Source organism: Protopterus annectens, chromosome 2.part1 (genome assembly GCF_019279795.1).
Source record: "Protopterus annectens isolate FY-2018-M chromosome 2.part1, PAN1.0, whole genome shotgun sequence".
NCBI classification, from domain to species: domain Eukaryota; kingdom Metazoa; phylum Chordata; order Ceratodontiformes; family Protopteridae; genus Protopterus; species Protopterus annectens.
The window spans coordinates 461,097,716-461,122,861 of record NC_056729.1 but is presented as its reverse complement, the minus strand read 5'-3'; positions in this window follow the sequence as shown (position 1 = coordinate 461,122,861).

The following is a 25,146-nucleotide window of genomic DNA, read 5'->3' as shown; positions in this document are numbered from 1 at the left end:
CTGATTTGAGAATTAGCACATTGATGCATATGTCCACTCTAGCAAAATATAAAAATAAAAGTATGATACTATTCCTTTCCATCTGAGTTTGACTGCTTCTTTGTTCAGGTCTGTGAACCTGCTAGATCAGGACCATGCTTGGAAACCAATTATGTATTTAGATAGAGGATGATGGCATCTGTTGAAGCCACATTTCATAAGTCTTTTGCTTTCTGTGCATGTGTGAATGCATGTGCTTTTGTGCACATGTTCTTGTGTGTGCATATGCGTGTGTGTGTGTGTGTGTGTGTGTGTGTGTGTGTGTGTGTGTGTGTGTGTGTGTGTGTGTGTGTGTGTGTGCGTGTGTGTGCGTGTGTGTGTGTGTGTGTGTGTGTGTGTGTGTGTGTGTGTGTGTGCGTGTGTGTGCGTGTGTGTGTGCGTGTGTGTGTGTGTGTGTGTGCGTGTGTGTGCGTGTGTGTGTGTGTGTGTGTGTGTGTGTGCGTGTGTGCGTGTGTGCGTGTGTGCGTGTGTGCGTGTGTGTGCGTGAGTGTGTGTGTATGTGCGTGTGTGTGCGTGTGTGTGTGTGTGTGTGTGTGTGTGTGTGTGTGTGTGTGTGTGTGTGTGTGTGTGTGTGTGTTTGGTTACTTAATGCACTGCAGAAGTCTTAGATCTACAATTCTAGACCTACATTATAATCCTTTTAACTTGTTTTGCAGACCACATCCCAAACAAAAGCTGATCATTTAATGCCCTCCTAGATTAACATTATTCATACTACAGCCTATAAGAAATTGGCTCCTATAAACATTTGTTCTTGAATCCATTTTCTTTACAATGATCATAATTCATTTCACTTTCCATCTTCTCAAAATCAGTGTGATATTGTATGGTATGCTGTGGGCTTAAGGCTGATTAGACTAGATGCCCTGTAATCACAGTGTGCTTGCATGAATGTTGGTAAATGTCAATCTGCATTTAAATACATTGCAATTATCTGTGTTAATTGGAAAGTGATAATATTGAAAGATAATGCAGTCTGGAAAAATATATCTAAATTTCAAAAAATGTTCTACAAAAATAAACTTTACTGAGAACCTTCACGTAAACCAACATATGTGCTGAAGTCACTATCCAACATTCCCCACTTTTGATGTTTATGTATGTCACTAAGATGGTTGTTCAAAGTACGGTGTTATGGATCAATGTTGAAATCAATGTTATTGTTCAGTAGAACCCTTGCCCTGCAGAATATTGGCAAGATGTTTTTTTTTAAAAAAGTCTATATGATGTGATAATATTTCCCTTCCACATTATTGAAGACATACATCTTGGACATGGTTCTGATCATCTGAGAATGTCTTTAGAAGATATGATACAGATGATTCATGTCATCCTAGCATACTCCAGACTCTGCAGTACCATGATTCTGACATGTTTTGTGAATGAGGAAGGCCTGACAAGGTAAATTTGTGTGATCTTATGGATGTAGGACTGGTGAGCTGTCAATAATGTTGGACTGGTGTGATCTCAAGGTTGTAGGACTGGTGTGATCTCAGGGATGCAAGACTGGTGTGATCTCAAGGATGTAGGACTGGTGTTGTCTCAGGGATGTAAGACTGGTGTGATCTCAAGGATGTAGGACTGGTGTGGTCTCAGGGATATAGGACTAGTGTGGTTTCGGGGATGTAAGACTGGTATGGTCTCAGGGATGTAAGACTGGTGTGATCTCAGGGATGTAAGACTGGTGTGATCTCAAGGATGTACGACTGGTGTGATCTCAGGGATGTAAGACTGGTGTGATCTCAAGGATGTAGGACTGGTGTGGTCTCAGGGATGTAAGACTGGTGTGATCTCAAGGATGTAGGATTGGTGTTGTCTCAAGGATGTAAGACTGGTGTGGCCTCAGGGATGTAAGACTTGTATGGTCTCAGGGATGTAAGACTGGTGTGATCTCAGGGATGCAAGACTGGTGTGATCTCAAGGATGTAGGACTAGTGTTGTCTCAGGGATGTAAGACTGGTGTGATTTCAAGGATGTAGGACTGGTGTGGTCTCAGGGATATAGGACTAGTGTGGTTTCGGGGATGTAAGACTGGTGTGACCTCAGGGATGTAAGACTGGTGTGATCTCAAGGATGTAGGGCTGGTGTGGTCTCAGGGATGTAAGATTGGTGTGATCTCAAGGATGTAGGATTGGTGTTGTCTCAGGGATGTAAGACTGGTGTGATCTCAGAGATGTAAGACTGGTGTGATCTCAGGGATGCAAGACTGGTGTGATCTCAAGGATGTAGGACTGGTGTTGTCTCAGGGATGTAAGACTGGTGTGATCTCAGGGATGTAAGACTGGTGTGATCTCAAGGATGCAGTACTGGTGTGGTCTCAGGGATGATGTAAGACTGATGTGATCTCAGGGATGTAAGACTGGTGTGATCTCAAGGATGCCAGACTGGTGAGATCTCAAGGATACCCGACTGGTCTGAGCTCAAGGATGTAGGAATGGCAGCTTGCTGCTCTTCATACTCTTCATCCACTCCTTTCATGGTCTTCCTGACATGTAGTTTTCCTGTAGGAACCTTACCAATCCATCTGCCTATTTATGAAATGCTGCCTGCCAGGAATCCCATAAGTATGTCTTTCACTGGCAAAAATCTGAGTGCCACTGATTGTCTGTGCATGTTTATAGGGGATAAAGCTGTTATCAGTGTCATATAATGCTGCTATCTTGCCCTCAGTATCAGATCAGAAATATGTTTTTTATCAAAATAGCAGCCATACTTTTTGGCAAGTGGGAAGTGTTTCAATACCCGCCTTCTCAAAACCTGTTGTTGGATACTTCAGGTCCATCTCTGAACCTGCACCTCAGCCACATCCAGAAGTATCTCAGACAGTGTATCATGGCCTGTCTTGGACTTAGATGACATAGGCACCATGGGGAGTAATACTATTTTTTTATTCTTTAATTTTATTTTTCATCAAATCCCACAAATGTACATATGCATGAACTATATAGAAGTGCCTGTTAATCTAGCTTTTGTGATGAAGGCAATCTTCATCATATATGGCTCCATTTGCTCCAGGTCTTTGCTGGTCAGCTGCAAGATGGTACCATTATTTTCTTCCAGCATGGCCACCCCTTTCATAAATGGTTCAGCCCAAGGGGGCAGCATGAGAGGATAATGTTTTTCACTGTAATCAGATATCAGGCTGTTGACAGTGCACCTGTCTCTGGTGTGCACAAGTCAACATCTGTGAAAGTATTTTTACCTTCCTTCTGATGTTACTTGTGATTCTAGGTGTCTCCTAGATGACTTGTACTACCTTTGCAGTCTTAGACCCCTTCAGCTGTAGTGAATGATGGTTGGGTGTCAGTCTTAGTAACTGCTCCTTATCCTGCTCTATGTATGTCAGCACTTCCTTTATATTTTCTGATACTTTGATGCATATGGAATCAGTAGATTCTGATTAGTGTAGTATCTTTCATTTTGCACAGATCATCATCTATTTCAGGTATTACCTACCCTTCTGTAATGTACTGTAAATGCATGCATAGCCTTTGACTTCTGGTGCTACAAACAGAATTTGCTTTTCCTGGTTCAGACATTTCTGTCTTTAAACGTATATTTGGATTCCACTTTCTTTGTTTGTATTTTGACTGTAGCTTTTTAATAAAATAACCCTGATTTGTATTTGCTGCTCCTCATTCTATTCATTGTGGTCTTACTGTACAGATTCCTTGTTTAATTGGTTAGGAGAGAGAAGCATAACCTAGCATGCATTTAGCTTTATGCTCTGATTTGTGATCTGCATAGCTCATAGTTATGTGTGCTCCCATTTTATGGGTTGGTATGTTTTATGTGTGTTTAAGAGAACCTAACCATCTGATGTCATGTCGGTGTTGGTAATTTTGCCAGATGTTTGTATTCTGCTGAGTTCAGCCTTATTCTTTACTGAATGTGATTTCATATCCCTTCACTGTGTCTTGTTCCTTGTCTGTGTGTGGTTTTGTCTTTGAGGGTTCAGTGCATTCTGTGTTCATAGTGTACATATTACTGTTACATTTGAGAGATGGGCAGACTGGACCTCTGCTGGCTGTATCCTGCACTGTGTCATCCTGCATGATCTGGGCCCATAACATGCTATTGCCTTCTGTGTGTGTGTGTGTGTGTGTGTGTGTGTGTGTGTGTGTGTGTGTGTGTGTGTGTGTGTGTGTGTGTGTGTGTGTGTGCGTGTGTGTGTGTTACCCTTACCCTACCCTGTGACTTGCTGCCATTCCCTCCTGCTCCATATGTTTTTGGTCTTGTATGTCACCTCTTTTACAGTGATTGCCGTTCGCACACTCAAGCATGAGGTTCTTTCTGAAATGTGGTTCACTTTCCTTGATATGGAAGTTAATATTTATAGAGTATTCAGGTTACCCTCTTACTCTCTGTTGCCCTACAGATAGCAACAATACATTTTTGCTGTACAGATAGCAACAATACATTTTATAGTTATTGGTAAATCTTTACTCTACTCCCCTTGTAGTAGTGTTCAAACTACTCCCTTCTACCCTTGATATCCACATGCTATTTGTCCATTCTACTACTCAAGTAAAGTGCAACACTGCCCTTCTGCCACTAGTAAGTCACTCTGGATACTCAGTTTGCTTGATCACTATTGTTATGAGATAATTATTGGACCTTATTAACTTTCTGAAGGGTGGACAGTTCAGAGGACCTTAGCAGATACACTCATCCATACTGACCCTGCAGTGTGGCTGCCTTTGCATCTTGTGCCATACCATCTTTTGCCTGTTTTATCACATATTGCTGCAGGTAGCTACCACTCTAAAAACTTCTGCTCAAAACTCCTAAGCTTTCTACAGTGCTTTGTATGCCACAGTATAAAAAATGTTCATTATCACTTTCTCGGTATCTAAGAATGTGCTATCATCCAGCTTGTTTTGACTGTTGCCTTGATAGCAGCTTATTATATGTTTGGAAGCCAAAAACGAGCATTATAGCATAATAGTACATCATACAGATAAGGAAGAAGGAATCCAATTTCATTTGTTTATTTTCTTGTATCTACATTTATTGGCCAGTCTCTCTCTCTCTTGACATATGTATATGTGTATATATATATATATATATATATATATATATATATATATATATATATGTATATATATATATATATATATATATATACATATATATATATATATATATATATATATATATATATATATATATATACATAAGTGTATTCCATTACATCAAATGGAATAAAATGTTGATGCCCTTTGTCCATTTGGTTGGCACCATTTGATCGATGGAAACAGATGGTAGATGTATATGAGATTGATAATCCCCAGGTCAGGGAATACTCCCTTTATCAAGAGACTGTGCAATCTCAGAGTGAGTATATATACATATATATATATATATATATATATATATATATATATATATATATATATATATATATATATATATATATATAATTTGCAGGGGTGTGGGGGTGCATGCGGTCTTGCCCCTCCTCCACAAAAGTACTTGTTTTTGGTTTAACCTGCTCCAGAGTGATTCTTAGAACATGAGCAGTACATGTTGAATGTTCATGTTTCCATGTTTTGACATTTTGACACTGAGATTATGGATGGACATTGTATTCCATTTGACGTAACTGAATACACATATTATATGTGTGTGTGTGTGTGTGTGTGTGTGTGTGTGTGTGTGTGTGTGTGTGTGTGTGTGTGTGTGTGTGTGTGTGTGTGTGTGTGTGTGTGTGTGTGTGTGTGTGTGTGTGTGTGTGTGTGTGTGTGTGTTTAGTGATAATGATTAAAATGTTCTCTATGAATGAAAGGCTCATTTTATGAATGCAGCCAAGGCCTAACATGTATCCTAGCAACTATAAACTGTGTAGACAATCAATGAAAGTGTTGGAATCCAGTATCATGGCTTGTAGGTTAAGCCTAAGGAAGAACATAAGTAATCCATCTGCGGAACACATGTTGAGGGGAATGCCGTAACATTGAAGAGCTTGAGCCCATTTGGGAACAAAAAGAGTAAAAACAGAAAAGTAATGACAGTTCAGGTCTTGTGAAATGCAATGCAGCTGTAACCTTTGAATCTCACATGGATGCACGCTTCATTAATAGCCTTGAGATCTTTTTAAGGCAGATTAAATAAACAAAGATTCCTCCCAGTGACATATTTAAGTTTTGCATTACACATTACAGGGAGAATAAAAAGATTTAAACAACTGCTGTTGCAAGATTTTTTCTGCTGCATTTACCAGTCTGTAATATAACACTCACTTAAAGCAGGATGTCACATTTACAAGGAACATACTAGCACAGGAAAAGAGCACTTGTATAGCAGTGATCCGTGGAAACACTTTCGTGGTCTTTCAGCCTCTCCACAGTTAAAATTCACGAAAGTACAAGCTGTATGTAGTCCCAGGCCTTCATTTTGTATGTAATGAGACAACACCAGTAATTAGTGCAAATTCCTACTAAGCATAAATGTGCAGATAATTTGGAAACTACAGTTCATGTCACTGGCATATTTAAATTCACCTATTTTAAAGTGTGTATGCATTTATTTTTTTGTACTCACCTGATAGGACTCATGCCTTCCCCACCTAGCCTCCAGTTATCCCATGTGTTCCTCTTAGTGAGGGTCTGAGATCTGAGCCCATTAATTTTCTGGTCAGAGTGAGAGCCTTACAGCTAATTCCTTTTCTGGCTAGGGCAAGAGAACTAGTGGCCAATTTGTCCCCACAGAGGTAAGAGTCAGGAGTTTAACAGTGGAACAGCTTGCCTGTCAGGTGAGCCCACCCCTTCCCCTGGCCCCTTCCCACTGGCTGGGACTGTATATCATGCTGCTCCTTGGGAGTATATAGGCATGGTATCATAATCTTTCAGCTCAGAGTCATCAAGCTGCTCCGTGGGAGTATATAGGCATGGTATCATAATCTTTCAGCTCAGAGTCATCATGCTGCTCCGTGGGAGTATATAGCCATGGTATCATAATCTTTCAGCTCAGAGTCATCATGCTGCTCCGTGGGAGTATATAGGCATGGTATCATAATCTTTCAGCTCAGAGTCATCATGCTGCTCTGTGGGAGTATATAGGCATGGTATCATAATCTTTCATCTCAGAGTCATCATGCTGCTCCGTGGGAGTATATAGGCATGGTATCATAATCTTTCATCTCAGAGTCATCATGCTGCTCCGTGGGAGTATATAGGCGTGGTATCATAATCTTTCAGCTCAGAGTCATCATGCTGCTCCGTGGGAGTATATAGGCATGGTATCATAATCTTTCAGCTCAGAGTCATCATGCTGCTCCATGGGGGTATATAGGCATGGTATCATAATCTTTCAGCTCAGAGTCATCATGCTGCTCCGTGGGAGTATATCGGCATGGTATCATAATCTTTCAGCTCAGAGTCATCATGCTGCTCCGTGGGGGTATATAGGCATGGTATCATAATCTTTCATCTCAGAGTCATCATGCTGCTCCGTGGGAGTATATCGGCATGGTATCATAATCTTTCAGCTCAGAGTCATCATGCTGCTCCATGGGAGTATATAGGCATGGTATCATAATCTTTCAGCTCAGAGTCATCATGCTGCTCCGTGGGAGTATATAGGCATGGTAGCATAATCTTTCAGCTCAGAGTCATCATGCTGCTCCGTTGGAGTATATAGGCATGGTATCATAAGCTTTCAGCTCAGAGTCATCATGCTGCTCCGTGGGAGTATATAGGCATGGTATCATAATCTTTCAGCTCAGAGTCATCATGCTGCTCTGTGGGAGTATATAGGCATGGTATCATAATCTTTCAGCTCAGAGTCATCATGCTGCTCCGTGGGAGTATATCGGCATGGTATCATAATCTTTCAGCTCAGAGTCATCATGCTGCTCCGTGGGAGTATATAGGCATGGTATCATAATCTTTCAGCTCAGAGTCATCATGCTGCTCCATGGGAGTATATAGGCATGGTATCATAATCTTTCAGCTCAGAGTCATCATGCTGCTCCGTGGGTGTATATAGGCATGGTATCATAATCTTTCAGCTCAGAAGCATCATGCTGCTCCGTGGGAGTATATAGGCATGGTATCATAATCTTTCAGCTCAGAATCATCATGCTGCTCCATGGGAGTATATAGCCATTGTATCATAATCTTTCAGCTCAGAGTCCCGTGACTCAGTTGTGTGATGCATCTATGCTAAGCCTTACTTACTGACTATTGTTAGCAGTGCAGTGAGCATGGTTGTTTCCCATACCCTGGAAGGCTTAGCTGGCCAAGACTACACACTTCCATCCTCCCACTAATCAATCTTGGATTGCCTGGGGGACAGTCAGAGGTTTACTCCTCTGTGATAGAGGGTTAGCTAACTTTCTCACATTTTTTTGTGAAATGCGATTCACATTCCTGGTATGGAAGCTAATAGTTAAAGAGTCTTCAGGTGAGATTGTTGCACTCAGCTTTATGTTCTCTATGTACATTATACTTTGCATAGAAATACAAGATAACCATGACTTGCATATCAGATCTGTCTATCAACAACATCTCGTCCTAAACATTGTAATTTTCTTGAATGAACATGTCTTGCTCTGCATGGAAATTTCATTACAACTATTAATAAAATTGACACATTTGATCTTAAGTTACTTCTCTTTATTAAGCACAACATACATACAGTTAAGTATGCCACCATGAAGACTGATGGGAACAAAATAGAAGGTAGAGTTTTATATATGCAGTCCATATCTTTCAACCTGAAGATACTGATACAATGGCCCTTGAAAAGTAAGAACATCCAGCCAAAAAATCTGAACATTTAATTAGCATACTATCTGAATGTCAAACAGCACATAATTCTTCACTCTTTAAAAGTAAGAATATGAGATATTACTCAGAAACAGATTTAAGACAGTGACAAAATCGTGGGAAATTATAAACACACATAAAGAATCCGTGTAATATCTGTAGAATTTAATGAACTGTATTACAAAAATCTACTACACAAGGCCATTTATTTTTGCTTCTGAAAAAAGGACATATAAGAGGATTGTTCTCTTTCTTTAAATTATTGATGCTACTTTTATGTTGGTCATATAGTGTACTAGACTATTTCAAAAATCATGTGTGATGAGGGAAAATCAAAAAGTTGTGTGAAGGGTAAATCAAGAGTGAAAATAAAGACACCCAAAATACCACAATAACTAGGCAGAAATATCCAAATACTACGATAATACTCACAGACCACAAGACATAGAGCAGCAATCACAAAAATTTTATACAAACTTAGCACTTCGGCACCAAGCCTTCAATGAGTATAAATTCATCCACTTCTTCACTCAATATATATATATATATATATATATATATATATATATATATATATATATATATACACACATTCAATAAAATGAAAACACTTATTAATTGATTAAATATTTAATCAATCAAACAATTAATTAATTCATTACATTATATATTTCCAATTAACGTCCTTATTTAACCCATGAGGTTCTAAAGTATTATACTTTAAAATAAAAAGAGTTTCTTTCTTCAATAACTTTTATTTAATATGTGAACCTTCCCCCAATAATACTTTTATTTTTTCCAGAATGCATCCTTGTAAGCAATCTGGTTTAGTATTGTGTGCAGTCATAAAATGTTGTCCTAAAGAGCTTTCTATTTTACAATTTTTAATGTCCCTTATGTGTTCTTGTAAACATGTTTTAAACGATCTACCTGTTTCGCCTATATAATAAAGGTTACAACTGCACCTAAGGGCAGAAATTATTATTAAACTATTATCGTAGTATTTGAAAATAGAGACACACCTACAAAAATAGGGACATTCTGTGCAGGGGTAATTTAGGCCTGAAAATAGGAGTGTTCTTCCATAATAGGAGCAGTTCAGAGGTCTGCCACAATCTAAACAAAGGGGGTACTATAAAAAAAAACTAAGGATATGGAAGCTGTCACAAGCTACAAATTGGACTAGAATTTCTTAACCAACAGGGCACAGATGAGGGCACTTGGTGATGTACTGCAGGAGAAGGATCAATGGGTGCCATGGAGAATGAAGCTGATAACATTCCAGTTTAGATTGTTTGTACCACTTATCACATTGTGAGCAGACACTGAGATCAACATTTGCAATTTATTTATCTGTTTATACATTTGTCAAATGGGTAGGTCCTGTGCTCCAAAGACCCATTTCAGGCAAGACCCAAACCAAAAGGCAAAAGGAATACAGTATGTTGAGATCCAAAGAACAATTACAGCAGAATGTAAAAAAATGTTGGCATCTTTAAATTACTTAAACTAAACTAATATACAAAGCATAGTTGTGGAAGAAGCATAAATGTGTATTAGTAATGCATATTGCAATGGTCAATTTTTGAACAGAAGGGAGCTTGTGACACAGAGTTTAGGGTAGTATGCAAAAGTGAAGGTAGAGGAGTGTACTTATGTCAAAGCAAGAGTGAGCAAAGCAAGAAGCTATGAGAGTAAGAAATAGTTATTAAAGGAAATTAGCATAAATGGTACGTTATACAAGATATTGATTTCTGGGTCAAAGGAGATGGTTAGTGAAACAGCTATGTTTTATTTTGAGAAAGAAAAGGTGATTAGTCAGAAATATATTAGAGAGGCAGTCACAAATGTGAAACTAACCTAGCATTCAGTGCATGTTGATCTGTAAAATCTAGGGAGAAAAAGTTTCAAGAGGAATAATTCAAGGATAGCAAGAGGAATATGATTTAATGATTATAATCATTGTAGATTGAAACATGCAGCACAACATGGGATGGCAGTGGCAAAGGCCAACAATATGATGGTTATTGCAAGGATGTATTTACAGATGCAGATGCCATTACTTTGTTATAAAGGCTGTCAGAAAAGCCTCAACTAGACTGGTAATTCTGTATGGTGCAAGGCTACCAAAGCAGTAAGGGGAATAGGTGTGAAAAGTCTATAGTTTTTATAATTCCAGAAGTGTACACTATGGGATAAAAAAATAATTTCAAATGAAAACAAAAACAAATAACATGCTAGACAACTCTACCCCTCAATAACACTCCACAATGACAATAGTTTCCAAGATATTGTTTATTAAAATGATTGGCACTTTCATCCCCAAAAAAGTAAATACAAGCACTTCATCAGAATCAGTCCTGCTCCATCATGTACTCTCTTAAATAATATATAACTTGTAACATGATCTATTATGTATGTATGTAGACCAAAACATTCTAAATAAATAAATACATGAAAATAAACAATTGTCTAATTACTCGTTGACAGTAAATTCATCTAATAAGTCAACGCTATACTCTGTACAAGTAAGAGATGTTGTACAGTTTGGATACAGTACATCATCAGCATCTGAGATGTGTTGTAAATCTATGCTGTATTCGAGGGCTGTATGCTACGACCTGCTAGCAGATAGCTGCAGTTTGTGTGCTTTGCTCTTGAATGCAGTCTCTGCTATACATGTAGCAGTGTATAAGTGCTCTCTATAGTTAATCAATTCCGTTATAACCGGCTTTATGCTACTGCTGTTCTTCCTTTCACTATTATGCTAATGTGCTTATACCTCTGTGTATTGCTGTCATTGGATTGTGCAGTTTGGGGTGAGTCTGTCTGTCTATAATGTCCAGCAGCAGTAACCTTTTTTGTTATAACCACTGTTACTACTGTTTCAACTTCAGATGCAATATTAGTCATTTGAACAAAAAATGAGCCAAACGTGAGCCAGTGTTTGCAACTGTGACTTATATGTAAACTATTTTATACTGATGATATGTTGAAAAGTTTCAACTTCTAAACCACTCCTGCATTAATTTACAAATATACCATTAAAAGAATGGGTGGAGGATTATAAGAATGTTCAAGAAACTTAGAGAAGCATGTGAAATAAAGTTCCTACAATTCATCATATGTTTACCTTTTATAGAGCAAAAATACTTGCAGTCTCGAAAACTTGGCTAAAACCTACAAATGTATACCCCCCCCCCCCCCGGTTAAATTGGTACTAGCACAACCATGAGAAATTCATCCTACTTTCTTCTGTATAAAACTTAAAGCAACTGTTATCATAGTTACATCCTCCAATCTCTTTCCTCTTCCTTGTATCTCCTGCACACCTTCCCTTCCCTTGTGCTTCTTTTACTCTTCCTTGTGTCAGACTTATAACAACACTGGCAGTAACAATGTGTCAAAACAAAACCTGATACTCTATGCACACCTCTTTGTATTCTTGCATAACAAAAATGTATTTCCTATATAACCTATGTAACTGTTAGTTATCTATTAAACTGATTGTGTCTTATGTAATTGTCTCATGTAACCATTCTCTCATGATTCTCTTCCAATATCAAAAAAGAAACATTCATCCTTGGCAATGTAAACATCAACTGGGCCACCATTTCCTCACATTCTCTGAGCCAAACAATTAATCTCTTTAATGTTTACCAGCTAATAAACTATCCTACCAGACCCGGTAAAGACGGCTCCTCTGGCACTACACTAGATTGGATCTTAGCAACTCATCCCAACCTAATCTTAAACAGCGGAATTATATCTGATCTCCTTAGTGACCACCTTCCAGCCTATGCCCTCTGGTGTGCATCTTCTGTCCAAATGTAACATCAATACATTCAAATTCATAACCACACCAACTTCAATCCACAGACATTTTCCAACTGTCTGAAAAAAATGAATTGGGCCCCCCTAAAGACTCTGCCTTTGGGGAGTGCAACTAATTGCTTCAAGAAGACCTTCCTAGACTTATTAAACAGCCTAGCCCCTCTTAGAACAAAAAGAATAAAGGTCAAAACTGTTTCTTGGCTATCTAAAGAAACCAGAAAACAAATGCACCTCAGAGAAAAATGTTGGAAGGAATACCAAAAAAATAAATTAGCAAACTCTCTAATCAAATTCAAACAACTCCACAACCCAATGAAGAAACTAATAAGTAAAGACCATAAAACGTATTACGCCAGACTCCAATCAGAACATAATTCTAACCCCAAAAAGTTCTGGAACTGCATTTCCTCCTTTCTAAATCCTGGTAGAAAAGACAATCCATGCTCTTACCCAAACTCCACAGTCCATGAAATTGCATCTAATTTCAACACCTTTTTTGTTAAATGCATAGCCAAACTAACTGCAAACTTTGCCATCTTCTCTCTCTCTCTCATAGTCTCCCATCCACTGCTTTTCCCTCTAACACTCCACCTTTCAGTCATAAACCTATCCCTAGCAGCAGCATAAAAAAACTCTTCCTTAAACTAAAGCCTTGCTCCTACACTCCTGGTAATCGGCCTCCATCCTTCCTTAAGATGGCTGCAGACAGCATTGCCCTCCCCATTTCCATTCTTATCAACAGGTCCATCCAAGAAGCCTATGTCCCCTCACTCTGGAAGAAAGCTTTTGTCACCCCTCTCCATAAAGGCGGCAATAACACAGACACTACTAACTTCCGTTCTATAGCTATTCTCTTACCTCTTTCTAAAATCCTCGAAAAATGCATTCTTCACCAACTCTTGCCATACGTAACACACAATCATCTTCTTAGCCCAACACAACATGGTTTCAAGCCTGGCCGCATCATTACCACTGCCCTGCTGTCCTTCCTTGACACCATTAATTGTGCTCGTGACTCTGGGAAAATCATTCCACCCTTTACTTACAGCTTTCTAAAGCTTTGACATTGTCTCACATCCTCTACTCTTATCTCAACTTTCCTCCCTCGGTTTCTCTCCTTCCTCTATAGCCTGGTTTACAAGCTATCTCTCCAATAGACAACAAGCTGCTAAATGGAAAAATTCCACTACTCCCTTTCTGAACAATCTCTCTGGTGTCCCCCAAGGCTCTATTATTGGCCCTTAACTTTTCAATATTTTCATTAATAACTTTCACAAATCCATAGATAATGCTACACTAATCCAGTATGCTGATGATTACACAATCATCTGTACAGCAAACTCTCCATCTGAACTCCTTCAAAAAACCCAAACAGCCTTCTCCGATACCGAAACTTGGATGGTAAACAACCATCTCACTCTCAATGCTAACAAAACAAAAATTATGATATTCTCTCCTTTGAGAAATTTCACCATTGACAAAAGCTCCTTTAAAATAAAAAAGTCACAATAGCACTCTAATCGATACTGTACCTCAAACCAAACTACTCAGAGTCACCATTGATGAACATTTAAAATTTGATAACCACATTTAAATTAATATCAAAAAACCCACCAAAAACTAGGTCCGTTGTAGAGACAAAATCGCTATCTAACTGCTTCTACCAGATGTACTCTAGCCTCCTCTTACCTGCTCCCCTCTCTTATGTATGGTGCCCCTCTACTTATTCATCTCCACCTTAGCCTAAAAAAATAAACTGGAAGCCTGCTATAACAAATTCTGTAAATTTGCTAGTGTCCAAATACTCTACCAATCACTGCCATTCCCTCCACTCCCTAAACTGGCTTGAGGTTACTAATTTCCTGAAATTCATACAACTTACCACTGCTCACAAACTCATATTTCAACTCCCCGTCTGTCCTTCTCTTTCATCTATCTTAACCTCTTACCTCCCCAGTCGTACTCTAAAATCTGAAAATCAAAACCTCATTAAAATCTATAAACCCCTTCACCCGCCTGGCCAATTATTTCTATCACACTCCTTAGCTAAATGATGGAATCCCCCCCCCCCCACTGTACTCACAACCACTTCAATTTCAAATCTCCCCTCCATTCTTATCTTACCTCAGACTGGGACTGTTCCTGCTCCCTTCGCACCTAAATTACACTGTTGTCTTTTTCAAACCTCCCTTCATTCTCATCTACTATCACCTCTGATCAGTAACATTACTGTAAGAACAAACACTAACCTTGTATAAACACTTTATGAGTTGTACTTTTAATTATATTATCTGTATTACTTTTGACTTTATCTATATTTTAACATTTGTGTTTTTTAAACATATAATCCCTGATTTTGTATTTGTATTTTAAATTGTATATTCATGCTTTTGTATACTGTAAATTCTATATTTTACTTATGTTATATTCTGTTAACTGCTTTCTGAGCTTTTCTCCCCAGGCCTCCACTGAAAATGGGTTCTGCTTGGCCCAGTGGACTTTCCTGGTCATCAAACTGGAAATAAATAAATAAATACATTGTGTAATTGACATTAAATATGCCTGGTACATGGAACTTTTCTCCCTGCTGAAAAGTTAAAGTACCCAGTCAGACTTTACCAGTAAACAAATGCCACTAAATAAATACATACATATATGTGGACAGTGCACAGGTGCATAAATAATCATAATACTTGTTCTTAAAAAGGCCAAAATGTTGGCTCAAACTTCATCTGATTCGATAATTAATCATATTCTCAATAGACAGGAGTGCTGACAGTATATTGCCTGTTAGAAAAACTGAACAATGTTTTGCAATAACCTGTTTAATTTTATCTGTGAGGATATATATAACAACCCTTATTGCATTGTCTTTCAGGTGTGTGCTTCTATCCTTATTTTGCAGTAATTCACTTGTGTTCTATCCTACATGATAGAGATTCACCTCAAACTAGTGAAAGCTCTCCAATTACAAAAAAAGAAAATGAGTCCAGTGGAGACTCAGGTGAGAACTCACTACTGAATAAAAGAAAACAAAGCCCTTGGGAGTAATAATTGCAGGAGGGATAGAAACTAACAAATCCAGTCAGAGGTGAACACACTATTGAATAGTATTCAAATTTCAATGAATTAATCATTAATGCTCCACATGTCCTACTCAATGTGACAAATCAGGCTTTAATTAACAAAGGACCTAATTTTGCTCCTGCATATTCGGTATCTGAGTGCCAAACATTTTGATCTAAAATAATTCATCAGACTTTTGATTTTAAAGTTATACTATACCAATAAAGAGAAGATTATTTTTATAACTACTGTTTTGCCTGTTGTTCTTTTTAAATGCAAAAAGGCAGGGTCTCTGCCCCCTATCCATCTTAGGTAATGGCTTTTGAAGCTAGAGTGATGAGGGATTGACATGATAATGCAACAAATATTCTTAAAGGGTTGGAACAGTTTAGAAAGGGAAGCATTAATAGAACTGAATTTGTCACATGATATAGTTGTTACCCATTCTGATTTATTGTATCATTATACACTAGTATTTCTCATGAAGCAGGATTAAACACTTTAAAATTGTGTTTACAGTAGTCATATTTATAGGTTCATAGGTTCATAGATTCATACTAGGCTAAATGCCCTTGTGGGCCATTTTAAGCCTGGCCAATTACTCTATATGAGAATCAAAACCTTGCACTTTGTGTCTATAAGTTAAATACCTTAACCATTATGCCAACCTCCCCAACCACTCAGTATTTATATACATTTGAGTTTAATGATGTAGTTACAGATAACTGAGATAGTGTTGACAAAAAATATTTATTTTGTTTTGCAAATTTGCCTATTTCTTATATTTAAATGCCACAGCAATTGCAACTGAATTTGTAATACATTATGCTGACTTACGTATAGGATATATGATGAGTACATTGATGTATAAAATAGTGAACAGAACACATTCCTCTAGCACATTGATGTATGGCATAGGTACCATAATGAGTGTTGGCTCATTTGATAAGATGCTGTAAGCAGTATCTCAGTTTTTGAAATATTTAAATATAAATGAGTTTAATATTCAATTTATTCTGAAGTTTAAATTATGTGTGACTAATTATTTGGACACTGAAGTGAATAAAATGCATAATGGGTCAGTAATAACTAATGTATATTGAAACCCTTTCTCTATTTTTTCATTATTGCACGGCTGTTTTCATATCAGCAGAAAGGTACCCAAGGAGCAATTTATCAGACTAACAAGAACATGTAGTACAAAAGAGCAATATCAGATGCATTCTGAAGATCTAGTTATTAGATTCATATATCATATGGTTGTAGTAAGATAAACATAGGGAATATATAAAATCCCTCTCGCTGATTTATTGTAATAAAAAATAGATACACACACCCAAAAGACTATACCCCAAGGTTTGTTGCATAACAGCATAAGATTTGCTACAAATCTTGACATGAATACCTTTAAAACTATGAGGGGGTGCTGAAAAGTTCTAAGCCTGACCAACTTTCTAAATTGTGACCTTTTTTACCTTTGTAGCTAAAAAGAGTTATTTCATCTTGTAAAGCGCCAATTTGCAGAATTGTAAGTCTATGTTTTGACATTATTTCATATCATTGATTGAACCATGTCAGTGAAAAGTGTGGAAGTTTAAAGTGTGGGACTCCAAGCCATCATGAAGTTCCTATTCCTGCAGAAGAAAACTCCAAAGGAAACCCATGAATGTATGATGCAAACAATGAGTGACAAGTGTCCTTCTTACTCAACTGTGAAGAAGTGGTGTGCAGACTTTCAGCATGGAGATTTCAAGACCAAAGATGCAGCAAGGTTTGTTAGGCCTCAAACGGGTGTCAACCCCTGAAATTGTTGACCATGTCCATGACCTGATTTTGGCAGATCGATGAATATCAGCTAAAACAATTGCTGAGACACTACAGATCTCCAGGGAACATGTTGGGTTTATAATCCATGAGCAGCTGGGTATGTAGAACCTGCCAGCCAAGTGGGTGCTCAAATGTTTGATTGCTAACAAGAAAAGACACTGAGTGGACACTTCCAAGTTAATTTTGTGGCATTTGCATTGAGCCAGTGTCAACTTTTTGGAATGATTAGTTACTGTTGCTAAAACATGGTTACACCACTATGATTCTGAGACAAAATAACAGTCTGTGCAATGGCGGCACTCAGGTTCACCAAGGCCAAAGAAGTTCAAGACCCAAATGTCAGCAGGAAAGGTCATGACAATAGTGTTTTGGGCTTAGGAAGGTCCTCTTCCAAGGGATTAAATGGTTAATGCAGAATCCTATTGTAACTTGCTGTGCCAGTTAAAGGAGGCACTGAAAACAAAAACGAGGGGGAAGCTGTGGAAAGGAGTTCTCTTTTTGCAAGACAATTCATCTGTTCACAAGGTTGGAAAAACGATGGATGCTTTGACAAAATTGGGGTTTGAGTGCATAGAACATCCACCCTACTCACCAGATCTTGCTCCATCTGAATATTTTCTGTTTCCAAACCTTAGAAAGAGTTTGAAAGGGCAGCAATTTTCAAGTGATTTGGAGGTAATTGCAGCAGTGGAGCAGTATTTCAGTGACCAGATTTCAGATTTTTTTTGGCAGGGTTACAGAAACTTCAGACACTATGTGCCAAGTGTGTTGAACTTCAGGGTGAATATGTTGAATAACTTGTACGTTTCATGGCTCCATGTCATTACCCTCTAGGCTGGGCTTAGAATTTTTCAGCATCGCCTCATAATCAGGCTATTGCATGCCACTGGCTAAGTTTACTTACCAACAGTACCCTGGCAGGATTCCTATCTAATAAATACATTATTGAAAGAGAAGAAATGCAACTCAGTATTTTGTCAATTTTAAGAGCAGGAATAATGACCACACATCACATATCCAAGTAATTACCCATGTGGTAAATGCATTTGGTGAACATATGTACATGTTGTTGTTGTTGTCGTTGTGTCTTTTGGCTTTTCCCAGTTAGGGGTCACCACAGCGGAACTCTGGTCCACTAATGATTGGCAGTAGATTTTTACGTGCCGAGTTGCCAGCTCTGATGCACAACCTTCAACGAAGGTATGCCCATTCATGCATGTCTCCACACAGAAGATTCTTTAGCTGAGAATCGAACAGGACAACGTCTTACTGTGAGGTGACAACACTACCGCAGCACCACCACCGCAGTGGCGATATACACTAAATTTACAACATGCAATACAGAAAAGATTTTTAATATCTGATACTACATGTATTTCTCAGCAAATGTTATACATTGCAGTTTATGGATGTGAATCATTTTATACAGGACATACTACCAGGATGATGAAGGATAGGATCAGTTCATATCTGTGTGACTTCAGATGTAGGAATGATGGAAGTGCCCTATTTAGATACACAGAGGGGAATACTGTGGCCAATTTCATATTCACTGGGATAGATAAAATAGCAGGAAGAACCTTTAATAAAAATTCACAACAGATCACCATAGCTGCTTTAAAAAAAAGTGTTGTATAAATCCTATGATAGTACTGAGACCAGGACTTAATGATCAACTTTAAATTATTCTAAGCTTAGAGACCCAGTTTGAAGAGATGGATATATGATAGCATTTTATATCCTATATACCAAGGCAGAGCAATATAGTAATTGTTTTATGTGTCACTTAAGGATATATATATATATATATATAAAAAAATTTGGATGAGTATATAATACTATTTAAGCTACAAACAGGCAGCCTTTTTACTTAATGTTGATTTATATCAAGTGAGCTCACATGGCATGTTTAAAACGAAGTTGTCAACAACTAAGATTTTTTATTAAACTGATGAAGCTCGTGTATTAAGCCAAAATGCCAATAGTTTATTCATTTATTTATTTTGGGTTTTTTCTATTAATCCAATAAATGATGACACTACATCTGACAGATCTCTGATTTATTCTCTATGTAATTTGCTCCATGCAGGTACATGTTGGTTCTCTATCTGTGAGTGATTTTGGTACATCCATCTATCTATCTATCTATCTATCTATCTATCTATCTATCTATCTATCTATCTATCATGTATGCATGTGTGTGTGTGTGTGTGTGTGTGTGTGTGTGTGTGTGTGTGTGTGTGTGTGTGTGTGTGTGTGTGTGTGTGTGTGTGTAATCACATATCTACTTCCATCCCTTATGTAGTCTTACTATTTACACAAATGTCTGCTTTCTCTGCTCTAAAGAAAAAGTAGAACAAGGAAATCACTCATTTTCCTGTAGTTCCTAAAGGTATAAATAACTTGTGCTCATCATTACACACTAGTCAGTAGCTTGAGTTTAGATAGTGGCACTGGGAACTAATGTCAGGTGGCATGATGCTAGGGCACTTTTATGGGCTAGGCTTGTAAAGGCTCCAGGACCATTAGCCTAGTACAAACCTATGAACCTATGAGCTATATTGCTGTTAGTCAGCTCAACATAAGGCACAAACCTCCCTGTAACCACAAATCTCCTGTGCTGACACCGTCACCTCACACCTACAAATATTCAATGCATCACCCTTTAGGTATTCAAAAATTGTCCATCAGATATAGGGTTCTAAATTTTCAATTATCACTAGAGAATAGTAGAATATATGCATCTGTATTACATAATCAAACTGTTAAAAGTTTGAACTTCATATGGTCGACACCATATGATCGAACTTTTAAAAGTTCGAAAATGTAATAAAAAAAAGTAAACCAAAGAAAAAACCTACCTGAATGGTTTAAGCAGAGGGGCAAGCCACCCTGCACCCCCCACATGACGGGTCTCACCCACCACACCCCCGCTCTTTAAATATACCAACTCTGAGATCGCATTACAGTGCAGAAATGGAAATCTTCCCATTCTGCACTGTATGGAGATCTCTGTTGAAATATTTGAACTTTTAAAAGTTCAAGCATATGGTGTCGATCGTATGCCGTTTGAACTTTTAAAAGTTCGACAACATGATATAGACCTGAATATACAATATAAAATGTTATTTTAATGAAAGGTTCAAAATCACATAAAATGCCTACAAAAAGAACAAGTGAACTCACAATTGTCACATTGCATAGATTGTTTCCCTCAATATATTTCTTCTGCTACCACACTTTATTCTATGACTATTATTTTTCATAATTTCTTAAAATATCTGACTGTCATACAAGTAACTATTTTCATGTAACTTGATGAATATATTAGTAACAATTATTGCAATGTAATGCAGTGCATGACTATTCTTCTTTAATGTTAAGTGCTAATATTTATTACCAGATATGTATTGCTTTCAGACAGTATACTGTCCTTTAAATATTATATTTATCTGTGCTTAGTTATGACTCAGTGTTGCATACCTCTTCATATTTTTATGTATGAATTGCGTGTTCTGATATGTTTTTTTTTTCCTTTTCTTCTGGACCTGAGCTCTCTTAATTGTCAAACAGTATGCTCTGCAATTCTTTTTATCTGTGATACTAAGCTTATTTAAGAATATTTGCTGCATATTTCTCTGTATTTCCCGTGTTTCATTTAAATAAATATATGCTGACAAACAAGAGCTATTTTAAAGTTCTCAGTACTGAGTCTTTGTCCTAAAAAACAATATTTTTAAGCAACTGGGGAGGGGGGCTTTAGAAGATATTTTAATCAGTCAGATATTACAGGCTGTACTATAACATATACAGCACCTCTAAGTGCTTAGGAATTCTTCTATGTTTAGCATAAATACAGTTAGAAGTGTGGGTAGCATATGGCTCATTTCTGAGGTATTTTAGATTGTGCAGCCATTACAATTTGCTCTACTGTTCTGTACTACATCTGTTCTATACTAAATGGACACAGTTTGCTTTGGTAGGTAGTAACTGTGCTACAGACAGTATGATTCTAAGAATAATCCAACATTGTGCTAGCTTGTTCTTTCTTTTGGGGGCAATTATTTTACTATTCATCTCTCTTTGCACTTTCCCATTCTCACAAGCATTTAGAGTGCCAGCTTTCTGTTCATACAATCCCATCAGAAAATTCACCTCTCATAGATCAGACAGGCTTCATTGTAAATAGAAATACTTTTGATAATATAAGAAGAACTTTAACATTAATGGATTTTGCAAATAGGAAAAAGAAAGATTTAACACTTATTAGTCTTGATATAAGTTCAGCATTTGATTCAGTAAGTTGGGACTATCTGTTTACCTTAATGAAGTGCACAAACTTCTCAGATGCATTTGTAAATCTAATTGAGCATTTATACAAAGGAACGTTGGCTTATATTAAGGTAGGAACATATGTTTCACAAAAAATACCCATTCTTAAAGGTACAAAACAAGGATGTCCACTTTCTCCACTATTATTCACTTTAGTAATGGAGCCTTGGGCTAATTTGATCAGAAACAGTACTGACATAGAGGGTTTTGAAATCGATGAAAATACAACATCCAAAATTCAACTTTTTGCAGATGATGTTCTAATTACATCAGCAGGATCTAATTCTTCTATGCAGTCTCTATTTGATAACATGATGAATTTTAAAAGTATTTCTGGTTTAATATTCAATGAAGAAAAACTAAAATACTACCTATATATACACGAAAAATATTCTCATTAGTGATTTTACTAAATATGTACCCAATTCAGGTCAGATAACTTATTTAGGTATAATACTATCTAAAGATATTAAATCTATTATATATAATAATTATAATACCTGTTTTCTTAATATACAAAATCTTTTTAATACCTGGAATAATATGTTTTTTACTATGGAGGAGAGACTTACAATTATTAAAATGATAATATTCCCCAAGATTTTATACTTAATACAATCAATAATACTTCCACCTACAAAAATAATTATCAAGAAACTGAATACACTAATGTTAAATTTCCTATGGGCACCTAATAGACCTAGGATTGCATTAAAGAAACATACTAATAGCTGGTCTCAAGGGGATATTTCTTTTCCAGACTTTAATTTATATACTATCTCTTCTATTGTAAAAGTTATTACTTTATTAATAGATCAGTCATATGTCACAAAATGGAAAGATTATTGGGAGCTAATTAGTATGCACTTCATGAAAATCTCCTTAACACATAAAAATATGATTGTAAATAACTCCATGTTATGGTTACTAAAGGAATTTTGTACTTCACCTATTACATCTAAACATATGGTTTGTTACCCATTAAATATTATTATTAGTTATCGTAACTTTATATTCATGCACCCTAAGTATAGGGAATGGAATTGTATTGTATTCCCTATAATGTATACTCAGGGTATGCTTTTGTCATCTACTTCTGAAGGAACTCATTTAGCTATAGATAATGATCTAAAGTACTGGTATCAGTTGATATCTGATAATAAAGTTAAAAATCTAGATTTCTTAAAACAAGAATTTGATCTAAGAGAAACTTGCTGGTTAGAGGTTCAGACCTTTAGACAACATCTCATTAATAAAATAGATCTAATGTCTATAACAGTTAAAGAATCTATTCCAACACTGATTGATTACTTGATATTAAATTTACAACATAAAGTTTCTGATAAAGGTAAACTTTCATACATACATAAAATTATCAGACAAGAAACTTTTTACAGTGTAGATTCATACTGGAATTATTTCACTTCTATTAATGGGGATCCACCAAATCAACAAGATAAACAATATATATTGGAATCTGCTTATAGAACTACGTCTTCCATTGTCTGGAGACTTTATACATGGAAATTTTACATAGATCTTTTATACACCTTTGATGATGAATAAAATAAATAATAAAGATAATTTATGTAAGAGATGTAATGTAGAAATTAATGCTGACTGGGCTCATATGTTTTATGACTGTATAAAATTGAAAGAATACTGGAAGTCAATTAATGAATTTTTGCAGGCTCTTTTTACAGATAATTTCATTATTTCTAAATCTCTTATATTATTCAACACACCTGTACCTCAAAGTGTTAAAAGGTTAAGCTTCCCTTGTTATGGTCTATTCTAGCAGTGGCTAGGAAAATAATAACTAGAAATTGGATTTCAGATACACCTCCTTCGTTCAATGAATTTAAAAATGTTATGAATATAGTGTGCCATATGGAAATAAACACAATTAGGACAAGAACAAATAGAAAAACATCTTATTATATTGTATGGGATAATTTACAAAATTTGTTAAAAAAATTTTAATTTCAATAGCATGGTATTTTAGTTTAATTAATTGATCTGATTGTAGTGGATGTCTTTGTAAATACTTTAGTTGTTTTGTTGAATATTATAATAATACCTATTTTTAATTACTTGTATAACATTGTTATGATATTTCTCTTATATGTTAAAACAATAAACCTGTTTTGAAAAAAAAAAGAAAATTCACCTCTCTCATCAAGCTTTTGTTGTTTGTATTTTGCCATCCTCCATTACGTTATGAAACACTGTGGATTCAATGTTTTATATAGATCTTATAGTTGTATAGTAAATAACTATTTATTTACTTCTTTTTTGAGCATCTGAAATACTATAGCTACAATGCCATATATAGCTGTCACATGAGAATCATAAATTAAGGATACAGCTGATGTCTTTTTTCTTTTCCTTTCAGGAACAGCAGACCTACATCATAGAAAGACCCCCCTCCTCACACTAAATGTATACAAAAACCCAAGAAGTACAAGATTGCTGCTGCAAATAATGCATTCTGAGAGGAAGGACAAGAGTACAGGAACAGGGCTACAATGATACCACTTAGGTTCCACTGCCCTTTTCAGACTAATTGTTCCTAATGGGTATCAGGTAATAAAGAAAACTTGCTTGTGGAAGAATGGATTGTAGGCTATTATATCTGCACATTAATAGTCTGCTGTGAGAGTAGAACCTCAAACTGTCCAGCTACATCAGCTAGAGAGCACAGCTGTGCCAACACATAATGCAGAGTAGTATTTGCTCTTGTGTATGTGTTGATTTCTTTGAGGGTACTATGCTATTTCTCTAACAAGTTACAAATACTCTCTTGGTTTGCTGAGTGGACATGTACAGTTTACCATAGCAGATATGCTTTAGTGGTGCAGGTAAATACTGTAATACAGAGAAATACAGAATCCAGGTGTGTACTGAACAGGATGCTGTTCGTTTGGCAGGTGAAACAGTGGTGAACATGATTAGCAAATGCTTCCTTCTGCTTCTCTGCATTCATCTCCTTATACTCACTCAGAAGTTAGGATAGGCTAGGATTGTGAACTTTCTTTTTGTGGCTGCACTCTGTTGTAATTTGTAGAACTCACACTATTTCTAGCTCCAGTATTATCATTCTTAAGCAATGTATTTACTTTTGCCATGTCCATTGTTATTTTTTTTTGTTTGCTTTTGTTTTTACAGTGGAATCACTGCTGACTTATGTGATACTTTTTATTGTGCTCTTCACATTTTGTGGCATATGCATTTTGTATCTGCAGTATATAAAAGCAGAGGTTTTCTCTTCATCTAT